At 41.8% G+C, this 14,934-nt stretch overlaps 1 protein-coding gene across 8 annotated transcripts in view; it reads left to right on the top strand.

The window, feature by feature from the left end:
- LOC138373292 (uncharacterized) overlaps positions 1 to 14,934 on the top strand; it is a 294,206-nt gene that overhangs the window by 272,916 nt on the left and 6,356 nt on the right. For 6 of the 8 annotated variants that reach the window (XR_011231121.1, XR_011231123.1, XR_011231119.1 and 3 more), the window contains 2 exons: positions 10,199 to 10,361; positions 11,608 to 11,706. The gene's annotated coding sequence lies outside the window, so the exon portion shown is untranslated. Of the gene's footprint in view, positions 1 to 6,919; positions 7,281 to 10,198; positions 10,362 to 11,607; positions 11,707 to 12,906; positions 13,020 to 14,934 lie in introns of those variants that run through there. The other 2 variants (XR_011231117.1, XR_011231116.1) reach the window with 2 other exon arrangements.

Raw genomic sequence — 14,934 nt, 5'->3', positions numbered from 1 at the left:
AGCATGACGGGGGTACAAAAGCAGCCGCTTGCAAAAGGGGGGGAGGGTGGGGTTTTGCGAGGGCAGCGGCGAGGGCAGGCAGAGTGAGGCGGAGCCCCGTTGTGCGCCCGTATTTATACGGCCCCAAACTGCCCGCGCAACGCCGCGGGACGCGCTGCGCAATTGTTTCTTTCTCCCCCGCCAGAAACATCCCCGCTTGTGATGCAAGCAGTGACCATTTACAAAGGTGAAATTGAATTCTGACCAGCTTCCACATATACTTTATACACATACACACACAGACGTATGCGTACATATACATATATATACATACATATATGCACACATACATACACATATATTTGTCTCTTTTACTCTGACAAGGTGAGATAACTGATAGAGAAACTAGTGTGCAATTAAGCACTTAATCACTGAAGGTGATTAAGGTGCTTTCACAAGCTCAGGTTATAGAGTTACATCACATACATTCATTGTATAATTGATACGTTACATGGTCAATCTAGGGTACAAGTTCAATATATCATCAAGTGTTCCAGTACTCAAATAGTAATTACACAGTTCAGCATACCTTAGCCCAGGAGGGCGAAAGTCAGTCAGTATGGGACATTCTACAATATAATGTTCAAGGGAGTGCATATTTTCTCTTTCACAAAGTTGACACATTGTGTACTCGACATTTGGGTTTTGAGAAAGCTGCCAGATACGTCTATATCCCAAGCGTATTATGGCCACTATAACATCACATTGCTGGGTTCTTGTTCCATTAATCCTGTATGTGAATGTCTCCGCACGATATCTATCATAATATTTAATGCTACAATTTTCAGGTCTTTGTGAATTTGTTAGGTCGGTGAGATTTTCATTAGATGTTTGCTTAAGTATTCTCTTTGTCACTGCTAATGAAACACCCATATAAATTTCTACCACTGGTTTTCTACAGGCTGTCTTTGCAAGCATATCAACAGTGTCATGCCTTGAGATGCCAACATGTGATGGTATCCATAGGAATTTAATTTCAAATCTCTTTTCTTTGGCAGCTAAAATATTCATTCGAATATCACTGACTATTTTCTGGGTGTCACTACTATGTGCGTTCAATACCAGGAGTGCACTCTGCGAATCACAGTATATAAGTCGACTGCCTTTGTGTTTTAAAAATTCAGTGGCAAGGTATATGCCTGCAAGTTCGGTTTGAGTTGTACTTGCCCAATCATTGACGCGCTTCATTCATGTATGTACGAGAGAAGATTGTTCAAATATATTACATGCACATCCGGTACATCGTCCACCTTCTTCTACAGAACCGTCGGTATAGCACTGATACACATCGTTACCCATACCCTGAGTACTCTCAGTGATGCTTTTCAGTGTTAACTGTTTTAATAATGTAGAGTGTACATTATCTTTCTTGGGTGCATTTACAAAATCAACTGCTAGATCCAAGTTATCCCATGGAGTAATTGGTTGATTAATCGTTAATTGAGTTGGGTACATATTTAATATTTTGATGGAGTTGGCTACCTTGTAGAACCAAAATGCATAATCAGATTTCGCTCTTCTACGGACCTCAGGTGAGTGTAGCATATTAGAAAGTTTAGCTTGAAACTTCTTGTATTGCCGAGATCTACTCAATGCCTTCACGCCGAAAACTGTGCTAATAGACAAAATTATGTTAGAGATATGGATCTATAATTATCTGAGTGTGCTTTGGGGATGGGAACAATGACACTGTCCAATCATCAGGTAATACTCCTTCACTTAAACTCATTCTGTACAACACTAAAAGTGGATTACCTGGTACTTGTGAGACTAATCTCAGTAAACTGTAAGTAATACCGTCCTCTTCAGGAGCAGTAGACTTATTTTATTGTGCTACACAGCCTTCCCGGCTTGGTGCCTTCTTTGGTAATTACTTATCAAAGGCAGCTCCATACGAGGAGCTGCCTCGTATGGGCCAATAAGTCTTTTGCAGTTACCTTCATTCTTATGTTCTTACTTACATTTATTGAACTTTATCATCATCATCATTTACAGAAATAAATTAACATAAAAAGTAGTCATTTTAATACACAAAACAGAAGTAGATATTATGTAAATTATGATGCAGGATAGGATCACTATTAAGAACTTAATTATAAACCACAATATGTTTTATATCGTCAGAAATTCGGAAACATACCATATATTTTCAAATATTTACAATTAAAGTATTTATTTAGGAAATAAGTATTCTAGTTACCCTAGTTAGCTCTGAGAACACACATTCTTGCAGCAAGAATTTCTTCCCACTAATCTGAGAGATGCTAATGAGACCAGTCTCGACCCACTGGACAGGTCATGAACAACAATCAACTACAGCACCATCTATGTCAGAGATATTCAAAATATTCTTGATATCATTCAAATTGTCAATGCGAGAACAGAATACATAAGTTGAGTGATGTCAAAGGAATCATATTGACTGACCGAGCCCCATTGTAAATATCCGTGGCTTCCTGACCATAAAGGTACCGACGCGGTCGAGGGTAAGAGACCGGATGTACCCATATACCTATGAGGCCATCAAAAATAGTGAGTCACGCCAAACAAAAAGAAGTACTGGTAAACAGGTCAGACACAACCAGTACTATGATGATGCTAAACTGAAAGAGCTTAAATCAATTGCTAGACAGACAGGTAAAGCATATAAGAGCCTTAGAACTCCTCAAATGTTAAAACTGTTTCAGGCCGCGCTTGCAGCGGCAAGGGAGAGAATGACTGAACTGAGACAAAATGAATGGGAGGGTTTTGTTAGTGGACTTAACCTGCATACTCCCCTGGGCAAAGCCTGGAAAGGCATAAACAAAATTATTGGTAAAAATAGTAGACAAGTTTCACACCCAAACCCGCTACAGAAAGCCAATCAGTTAATTGCAAAATGGGCTCAGGTTTCCAGCCTTGGAATGCTACCAGCTAGCACTGGGGAGAAATTGCAGGCGAGGTCCACAGACAGAAATTCTCTCATAAATTTCATGTTGAGCAAGCAACATGATGAATGTGATGTTCCATATACAGATTATGAATTGGATGCAGCCCTCTCCAGGGGCAGTAGCACTGCTCCTGGTGAGGACGGTATCACCTATGATATTCTAAGACTCCTACATCGTGTACCCGGTAACCCATTATTAGAATTGTTTAATGCCAGCTATGTCTCTGGGCAGTTGCCTGTATCATGGACCACCAGTCTTACGGTACCTGTACCAAAGCCTGGCCAACCGGATGCTTTCCGTCCCATCTCACTGACCAGTTGCATGTGCAAAACCTTTGAGAGAATAGTAGACAATCAACTAAGCACCATTCTCTCTTTGAGAGAATGGTGCTTAATAGATTATTGTATAGAGTTAAAGAGCACATGTCACCTGATATCAATGGTTTCACACATGGTAAAAGTGTACACAACTGTATCACAACCTTTCTTACTGTTCATGGAGATAAAAGGCACAAGTACACAACATTTCTTGATTTAAAAAATGCCTTTGATATTGCTAATAGGGAAGTGATTATGTATGAATTAGCGAGAATGGATATAGGGGGACATTTATTACAGTGGATACGAGGCTATCTTACCAACCGGAAGTCCTCTGCGCTGTTCCAAGGCTACAAGAGTGAAACTAAAGTAATGCAACTAGGCACCCCACAAGGAGGAGTACTTAGTCCTACCTTGTTTAATGTTCTAATTAATGCTTTACTAAAATCAATCCCAACTAGTCCGGCAAACATCACTATCAGATATGCAGATGACATCCTTGTACATACTAAAACCCACCGCAAAATGCAAACAGTCTTAAATTGTATACATACAGCTTGTGAGAGCCTTGGTCTTGTAATCAACGCTACTAAAACTAAGGTATTTAACAGACAAATTGGCAACCGCAAAAGTGGACCACGAAAACTTAAGATAGACAACATACCAATAGACTATGTCTCTTCTTTCAAATACCTTGGTGTCTCTGTCCCTTGTACCTCAACTGCAGTCAATAAGTTACATCAACAATGTAGAGACAGACTCAAGGCTCTCAGAACTGTAGTGGGGTACAGCCCGAAATATGGTGTTAATATTAGAATAGCAAGAATGATGTATTTAGCGTATATAAGGTCTCTGATAGACTATCATGCATCAGCTTTGGTCCTGCAGAATGGCAAAAGTATTGATAGACTGGAAAAAATGCAAAATGAAGCACTCAGAATTATACTTGGCTGTCCTATAACTACCAAAGTTCTCAACATGCGGAAAGAATTAAATATACTTAGCATTAGAGATAGAATATTTGAAAGGTTGAAAGAAAGAATATTTAGGGTTGGTTAGGTTCGGTCATATATCTACGTTAATTTTAACTCCAATAAAAAAAATTGACCTCATACATAATGAAATAGGTAGCTTTATCATTTCATAAGAAAGAAATTAGAGAAAATATATTAATTCGTAAAACTTGGCTTATCAGGCAAATCGGGCCTTGCATAGTTGGCTGAGAAGTACGTTCTGGCTACTAGGTACGACATATATATATATATATATATATATATATATATATATATATATATATATATATGTCGTACCTAGTAGCCAGAACGCACTTCTCAGCCTACTATGCAAGGCCCGATTTGCCTAATAAGCCAAGTTTTCATGAATTAATTGTTTTTCGACTACCTAACCTACCTAACCTAACCTAACCTAACTTTTTCGGCTACCTAACCTAACCTAACCTATAAAGATAGGTTAGGTTAGGTTAGGTAGGGTTGGTTAGGTTCGGTCATATATCTACGTTAATTTTAACTACAATAAAAAAAATTGACATCATACATAATGAAACGGGTAGCTTTATCATTTCATAAGAAAAAAATTAGAGAAAATATATTAATTCAGGAAAACTTGGCTTATTAGGCAAATCAGGCCTTGCATAGTAGGCTGAGAAGTGCGTTCTGGCTACTAGGTACGACATATATATATATATATATATATATATATATATATATATATATATATATATACACACACACATATATTTATAATATACACACACACACTCATCCTAATTTATTGTGCAACCCATACCCATCCTGTTACCAATAGTTTGTGCAACCCATGCTCATCCTGTTACCTTTAGTTTATTGTGAAACCCATAGTTGACAGAACCATTATTATTATTCACTATGATGAAGTTGCACACTTAATGCCTGAATATATATTTTGCTTGTATGTACTCGATATCTTTGTTCACTACCTTTTGTTCAAAATGGACTCGGTAAGAGATGCCGCAGTTTCGCATGATTACTAAATTGTCCTGGTTTCTAGGAACTGTGAGCATGGGTCTGAGGAAAAACTGTCCTTACTCTGAATACCGCAACGTCTGTGCTTATATGAATATATGTCACATACACATATTTTATAGCACACATTTAATTTGTATCTAGTTCTTTATTGTTAACTTACATAATCAAAGAACCTTGCAACATCTACATTCGAGGAAGGATTCCAGAAGCAGTTAACAACTGCCATTTCTTGTTTCTGGAATTCTTCTTTATGCTGTAGGTAAAGTAGTTAATAGAACTACTGTCTCCTGCTCCTGGGGTTAGTGGTTCGAGACTACTTGTGCCCAGGGTGAATGTGGAGGTCAGTAGTTCGACCTTGGAGGTGGACCTCGATATACACCTAACGAATAGACATGCACAAGCTGCCTGTCCTCAGTGTATATTTTACACACACACACACACACACACACACACACACACACACACACACACACACACACACACACACACACACACACACACACACACACACACACACACACACACACACACACACACACACACACACACACACACACACACACACACACACACACACACACACACACACACACACACACACACACACACACACACACACACACACACACACACACACACACACACACACACACACACACACACACACACACACACACACACACACACACACACACACACACACACACACACACACACACACACACACACACACACACACACACACACACACACACACACACACACACACACACACACACACACACACACACACACACACACACACACACACACACACACACACACACACACACACACACACACACACACACACACACACACACACACACACACACACACACACACACACACACACACACACACACACACACACACACACACACACACACACACACACACACACACACACACACACACACACACACACACACACACACACACACACACACACACACACACACACACACACACACACACACACACACACACACACACACACACACACACACACACACACACACACACACACACACACACACACACACACACACACACACACACACACACACACACACACACACACACACACACACACACACACACACACACACACACACACACACACACACACACACACACACACACACACACACACACACACACACACACACACACACACACACACACACACACACACACACACACACACACACACACACACACACACACACACACACACACACACACACACACACACACACGTGAGTGTGTGATTATGCGAGACTGGCTAACATCAGAACAGCCTTCAGGAACCTGTGTAAGGAATCATTCAGAACCTTCTATACCACATATGTAAGACCAATCCTGGAGTATGTGGCCCCAGCATGGAGTCCGTACCTTGTCAAGCACAAGGCGAAGCTTGAAAAAGTTCAGATATGGCACTAGGGTGAAGCATAATGTACGAAAGATTGAGAAAATTCGTGTTAGAATTATTAATCTTACTTTTTCGGTCATATTTAATAAAATATATAAGCATAGTATATATAATTCAGTATATACAATATATAATAAGAGTGTCAGACCACGAAGGAAGAATTGAAACAGGAATTTCCTTTAGTACTTTCTTATATTAATACATCTTCAGAGCGAACCATTCCTTCTGAAGATGTATTAATATACGAAAGTACTTAGAGCATTCTATTGTGGTTTTAATATTGAACAATTATACATATACGAAACAGACAAATCTGGTGTCGGAAATAGTAAAAATATTAGTGTGCGATGTGATCAATGTAAGGGGGATATTGGGTGTGCCTCGTATCCCCTACAACAACAAGAAGTTCGAGAGCGATGAGGCCGCCACTAACTAGCTTCAGGATGTCGTCGAATCTAAATCAACAATATACTACCGCCGCTACTTTCTCGGAAACGTAAGTACCTGCCGCTTTACTTCTCTCACCCTGCCAAGCCTGGCCTGACCTGGCCTAGCCAGACCTGACCTGGCCTAGCCTAGTCTGACCTGGCCTAGTCTGACCTGACCTGGCCTAGCCTTACCTAGCCTAGTCTGACCTGGCCTAGTCTAACCTGACCTGGCCTAGCCTTACCCAACACTAATCACCACACATGACAGCCCAAACGAATCGCAAATAAGTACACGTAACAAGTCATATGCCCGGACACACTTTCACCTTGGGGACTGAGTGGTAACTATTGTATAGAAGAGCCGGCTCCCTGAGAGTGGTAAGAGGGCGTGATAAGAGGCTAATGTGTGGTCTTGAAGGAAGTCGATAAAGCAGACAATTTTCAAAAGGAAGGGCAGCATAACGAGCAGACAGGAATGGACAGACAGTCGGTTATCCCATAATGTGTAATACGCCGCACACAGCATGGGTGGAGTGGGGGGGGGGGGTTGTAGCAGGGCACAGTATGGTGATGGTGCGGGTGAAGTACACACCCACTGAATTCCTGCCATCAATAATTGTTTTCATAACCATTAGAACAATGGCATCCCTCCAGCCACCATCCTTCCACTGACCCCCTCCTCTGGTCCTCCACCTCAGACAATAACCCCCCACACCCCCTCTCCCTTCCAGACATCAGCATGTCAAAATCAGTACCATAATGTGTTTAAACTATTTAAACTAAGTCATTGTGTATCTCAAGGTATCTTAATTCATTTGAAAGTGTACATGTGCATTCATTCATATACTCGCCTAATTGTGCTTGCTGGGGTTGAGCTCTGGCTCTTTAGTTCCACCTCTCAACCGTCAATCAACAGGTGTACAGGTTTCTGAGCCTATTGGGCTCTATCATATCTACACTTGAACCTGTGTATGGAGTCAGCCTCCACCACATCACTTACTAATGCATTCCATTAGATATAATCATATATGATTACACATAATCATAATCATTCTATACACATAATCATATATGTGTACGTCAACGTATACATACATGCGTATATATACCTCATATTAAAATACTGATAAACGAATGACCATGAACAAATTAATTTATAATTGTAGCATTATATATAATTTTAATAGACTAATTACGTGTTTATACATTTGAATGGTCCAGACAGGTGGCCAGCCTTGGACATATACGCTTCTGGTAGGCACAATGACCTCATGTTAGACCCTTGATAGATTATGTGAGAGAGAGAGAGCTGGGGCAGGGAGGTGCGTGCCCCAGGGAGATAATCCATGCCCATGCCCCGCCTCGAGGTCAGTTCTCGAGTCACACCAAGAATAACATTCGAGCAAGTTGTCCTGACCAGGATGTGGCATATTAGGGAGGGTTGAGGAATAGGAAGCCTGTCTGATAGGGCTCTTGGCAAGCAGCTCTCCCTCAGTCTACCTATCTATATGGAAGAAATGTATCTAGGCCCTCCTCCCCCCTGCCTATTCTCTCTCCCCCACCTTTCTTCCTTCATTTCCTCCCTCCTTCCCTCCCCCTCACTGGTGAGAGAGTAGGAGTGTGAGAGTAGTTAGAGAACTCGTAGTTCTCACGCTCGTGAAATTGTCTGCGACCCTGGAGGAGTAGAGCGGAGGGGGGGGGGGTGAAAGTAGGTGACGATGGAGGAGTAGAGGGGAGCATTATATGCAGTGAACGTTGGTGTCTATGGAAGAGTACATCATAGAGGAGGGTGAAAGGAAGGTGACGATGGAGGAGGAGAAGGGAGGGGGTGTGAAGGTAGGTGATGATGGAGGAGTAGAGGGGAGGAGGGGGGCAAAGGTAGGTGTCTATGGAAGAGTACATCATAGAGGGGGGTGAAGGTAGGTGGCAATGGAGTCGAGCAAACGGGGTGGGGGTTGAAAGTAATCCTGAGTTTAATTTTTTAGTTATATATAGTGACACCTCGACTTACGAATGAATATTTATGAACTTTTCGGGTTACGAGCCTAATTTCTTCGAAAAATTTGAATCGGGTTACAAACTTTGCCTCGGGAAAGGAGTTTGTTGATATACGTATGGGCTGACCTAGCGCGTGGTGGCATGGTGATCGCGCCTCAGTTTACCAGTGTCTCTTGCCTAGTAAGTATCGCGCCTGAATTCTTTGTAAAGCATTACATTTGTTTTGGGATTTTTGGCTATTTGAACATAAAATTTGTTATGATATATCTTGCCATGAGTCCCAAGAAAGCCAGTGGTAAGGTTCAAGCCAAGAAAACACATGTGAGAATGACCATAGAGGAAAAACAAGAGAGCATTCATAAACATCAAAATGGTGCACGGGTTGTTGAACTAGCTAGGCAGTACAACAAATCTATGTCAACAATATGCACTGTACTTGCTAAGAAAAGGACATTATGAACATTAAAGTGGCAAAAGGCATATCAACAATCCCGAAACAAAGAACACAAACACTTGAGGATGTTAAAAAGTTTTTATTAATTTGGATACACAACAAAGAGTTAGCAGGTGATAGCATTTCAGAGGCCATCATTTGTGAGAAACCAAGGCATTTGCATGAAGACCTTTTAAAGAAAACCCCTGGAACGAGGGGGGGGGGAAAAGATGAATCAAGTTTGAAAATGTGAAAAGTTTGTGTGACAATAGAGCCTCGTGGAAAACTTTTGCTGTGGTCATTACCTGGTGGAATGCACCCAGGATGGAGTATTAGGGCTATACATCTTTTAAATCATAAAAGTAATAAACATTTCCCATCAACCTTACAAACAATATTAACCTATTTTCATGTATTTCCCCCATGTGCATTTTAACAAAGTTGCTAAATTGCCTTTATCATTCTGTAAAATTTCAATTACAGTACTGTATGTATAATTTTGTTAGTATAAATGGACTGAATATTCTGAAATTGCTATTTATTTTACAATTTCAGATTCAAAGGTGGTCTGGACACCCAATTTGGTCAGACAGGTGAAGAGAGCATTTAGGATAGTTCGAAGAGATGAAGATGGTCGCAATTGTGTTCGAAGAGGCAAAGGCCCCCCTTTGCTCCTGACATTATGTTCAACCATTGACCTCTGCACACCTAACACAAGGTAGGTTGAAAACTCCTCCTTCATGTCATTGGTACATTAGCCAGAAACTCAGGTCTCATGTAGGAATATCCCTAAAAAAAAAAAAAGTGGCCCCAACAATGCATCCTCCAAGTCTGGAGGATGAGCAGGAGCATTGTCGAGAAGCAGGACCTTGAGTGTCAAACTTTTCTCTTGCAGATATTTTTTGGTGGCAGGGCAAACCACTCCACATCACAGTTTTTCTGCACATCATATATTTTTTAAAACTCTTGGATTTTCGGAATGATACACGAGCAAGGGTTTAATTTTCAAATTGCCACACAGCACAAGAGTTAGCCTATCCTGACACAAGTTAGCCCAAGTTAGCTTGTGTCCGGGCAGTGACGTCTCCTCTTGGGTAATGTATGTCCTCTTCGGCAATTTTTTCCAGAATAGCCATGTCTCCTCACAATTAAACACTTGTTGTGGAATATATCCATCAATACAGTATCTACAAAATCTTTAAAATCATGAACAAATCTTTCAGCCCCTACTTTGTCTGAGCTGGCACCCTCACCATGCCTCACAACACTATGAATACCACGTCTTTTTTCAAAATTTCTCAAACCATCCCCTACTCACCTTAAACTCTTTCGTATCTACAAAACTCGTTCTAGGGGTTTTCTTTATAAGATCTTGCATGAAGATTTCATTGTTGACCAAACCACACACTGGAAATTGAATAGACGACGACATTTCGATCCGTCCTGGACCATTATAAAGTCGATTGTGATGAGATGAGGGAAGCAAGAGCATTAAGTAGGCAAGAGAGAGAGGTGAGGAGATGGAAGTATGTACGTATGTACATGAATAAAACATGTACATACTTATACATAACGTGTGTAAATAGTGTAATAAACACAATAACAGTATTTTGGGAGGAGGAATGTTGGCGAGTAATGTGTTGGAGGAGGGAGGGAGGACTGGCAGGGTGTGGCAGCTCACTCATGTTTTTTGGGCTCACCATACCAACATAGTGGATCGTTATGGTGAATACATACGTAGATGGGTATATACAATGTGTGTATATAGTGTAATAACAGCAAAAACACTGTTTGATTGTAGAATATGTCGCATATATGAGGCCCATAATTTTGAGCATAGCGATGTTCTATACTTTGAATTATATAAATTCCACAAATTACACACTTTTAAATAATATTACAGCAAAAAAAAAGAAGAAATGAATGAGAAACTTCAAAATAATTGCGCAACATTTTATTCGCAGCAACTGCCGTCGCACGGGGTGGCGGGGCCGACAGACCCCCATCGCTCCAACGCTCAGCGCCCATAATTTGCTCAACTTCCCAGCTCCATCGCAGCTAAAGTAAGTCACATACAATATTTTTTGTTTAGTTTCCCCGTGATCAGACTCTGCATTTTAACAATATAAGAAGAGAAACAAAATTTTTGGAAAGAATTTATTTCTTGTGCACCAGGGTGTTATTTGGAGACAGAGCAGTTCAGTGGTTAACTACTAAATTTTTTTTTCTCCCACACACGCACCCCCCTAGGAAGCAGCCTGTAACAGCTAACTCCCAGATACCTATTTACTGTTAGGTAACGGGTCATCCCCTTTTGTACAAAGAATCTGCTAAAGCTTTTAGGGCTAATCTTTGACACTCGTTTGTCTTTGTCGCCCCATATTTTTTACGTCCGAGTTGAATGCTCTAAGGCCCTTAACTAACTTTAGGTCATGTCCCATACTTCTTGGGGAGCTAATCGACACTGCTCCTCTCTTTACATTCCTCTCTCGTTCTGTCTAAACTCGATTATGGCCCCGTTTACTCGTCTGCTTCTCCTTCTACCCTTCACCATCCGGACACACTGCATCATACTGGGTTACGGCTCGGCTCTGGTACCTTTCCTTCGACACCTACCCTAAGCCTGTATGTTGAAACTGGCGTCCTGTTTCTACAGGATCGCCATGATCGCTACTGTCTTCTCCACCTTGCACGGTCCTTACAGCACCCTCACTCTTGCTTATGTCATGCCTTGACCTTTACCCATCCTGTGGTTCCTGTTCCCCTTCACCACCTATCTCTTTCTGTACGGTTGTCTCTCTTACAAAATGCTCTTTCAGTTTGTGTTACCAATATTTCCCCTCGTGTCATTCCATCTTTGCCCCTATGGAGGGGTCCCCGTTCCTAAATTCTGTAAGCCTTGACCCACATGACTAAAACTTTTACCCCTCCTACAGTTCTAAATCACCTTTTCCTTGAACACTTTTCTTCACACTTCCACTCTATTTCTGTCTTCACCAATGGGTCTTAAGTCTGCAGATGGTGTAGGCTACTCTGTTGTTTTTCCTGACTGCACCTTTGTGTCTCCTGCCTCCGGAGACTAGCATCTTCATGGCAGAACTTTATGCTATTCTCTATGCTCTTCATCAACTCTTTTCTCGCTGTCAATCCTCCTCTGTGTTTGTAGTTGACACTTGCAGTGCCCTCATGGCTCTAGAATCCTTTAATCCAGTCCATCCTTTGGTAGTTGAAATTCAACATTGGCTGTTTCTTATCTCCAATAGATTTAAGACAGTGGAATTTCGCTGGATTCCCACCCATATTGGTGCGTTCTTAAATGAGCGTGCGGACACTGCCGCTAAGGAAGCTATCCGCATCTGTCCCATCTCCCGTAAAGGTATTCCTTATTATGACTTTTACCCAGTTATTCATTTCCCCATTCTTGCCCGTTGTCAGGGTTGTTGGTCTTCGGTTACTGGTAACAAATTGCGTGCTCTTAAGAGTAGTGTGTTCCCGTGGCCTTCCTCCTACCACCGTAGTTGGTGGTGGGAAACGGCTCTGGCGAGGTTGTATATTGGTCATACACGTTTAACTCACAGGCACTTAATGGAGCGCTGCCCTGCTTCTTATTGTCCAAACCGTTGTCTCTACATGTCCTGACTTCCAGGACTTACGTGTCTTGCTTCCCGACCATTGTCGGGAATTGTTTATCGAGGGATCAATTGTCCCTCGATAAAATTCTTGGTAAATTCAATACCTTTGATATTGTTCGCCGTATGCGTTTTTGTTCTTGTATTGGCGACGTTAGTGATATTTAGCGCACTATGATTATCCCACACATTTGATGGTTTGATAATTACTGTACTGTACAGTACTTTGGTTTGGAATGTATCAAATAAAGTTGTTTCATGTATTCAAATGTGTGAGAAAATCCACTGGGGCTGTGAGATGAAGCGAACCTGTAACAAAGGCATTGCCAGTTGCATACTCTACCACCACTGATGGTAAAAGTCTTACAACTGGATATCTTGTGTGACGGGTTATGGTATCACAGCTATACTGAACCAAGATGGTATGGCTCTCCCTCACATAAATGAAAGAAATGCTGGTATTGGCCTTGCAGTGTGTAAGTTGCAGGTGGAAACAAATGAAAATTATCAAATAAATAATTAAACAATTTACTGAAATAGTAATGAACAAAAATAACACATGACAATACTTGACTATCATGTAATGCAAAGGTGAACAAGTTAGTATGACCTTAAATGCAAAAAATAAACTATAAGCAATGAATAAAAGTATGAAGATATACTGGTGTTCTGAAGACAGCTACCATACCACCATGGCATCAGTCACACGACGTTGGCTGGAAGTGGACGACGGGTTAGAGACACCAAGGTGATCCTAGAGCACTAAGGGAGAGATTGCCTCTCCAGGGAGGCAGCGCTCTTTATATAGTCCGGCGGTGATGACTCATCCAGTGTCAACACGAGGTGGACATCCGGTCAACTAGCAAAATGCTCGTTGTGGCTGGCGGTGCCTTTGTGTTGAGCTGTACCACTGTCAGTTGAAGGCGGCTAACTGCTTGTTTGTGGGGACAAACTGCCAGTTAGCAGTGGCGCCCGGCTTGCCTCTGAGTCGTACCAGGCCGTGCCAGGCCCTGGGGGGTATGGAGAGGTGGCAGGACTGATGACTCTTCTGGGCTGGTGTAGATGTATACTTCCAGTGCAGAGGTATTGAAGGTGAAGGGAAAAGGCAGTTCCACTGCTATGCAGGGGATTCACGTGACACTTGTGAAGCCACAGAAATTCTGGAGGCCCTACTGAAGCCAGTCCAAGTATTAAATAAAACCCCTGAAGTACGCCGGTGAAGGGTAAAGTGAAGGGTGAAGCAAGACCGTATGCCCCAACTTCAGGCACACACAGAAAATCACGTTTTGGTCCCGCCTCTCAACTGTGTATTTGAAGTTGGGGCGTATGGTGTTGAACTGCTTCTTCAGCCTTCACCTGAGTGCTTGTAGGTCTTACGTAAGACGTTGACTCAAGGAGGGGCCTCAAAACTTGCTGTGATTTATGGGGAAATCCGGTTGTAAGACTTTTACAAAGTCAGTAATATACTGTGGTAGAGTATGCAGCTGCCAGTGCCTTGGGCAAGGGTTTACGTCGCATCACAGCTCCAGTGGATTTTCTGCTCGGTGTATATCAGGTTGTGATTTTGTGTGTGTACCGTATTGTTATGATCGCCGTGTGATAAGTCCTTTCTGGCCTCAAGAGTCATTTTTACCCACCTAGAAAGATTGCAGATGGCCAAAG

Source organism: Procambarus clarkii, chromosome 41 (genome assembly GCF_040958095.1).
Source record: "Procambarus clarkii isolate CNS0578487 chromosome 41, FALCON_Pclarkii_2.0, whole genome shotgun sequence".
NCBI classification, from domain to species: domain Eukaryota; kingdom Metazoa; phylum Arthropoda; class Malacostraca; order Decapoda; family Cambaridae; genus Procambarus; species Procambarus clarkii.
Note: the sequence above shows the minus strand (reverse complement) of the source record. Positions and strands in the feature narration are given on the sequence as shown.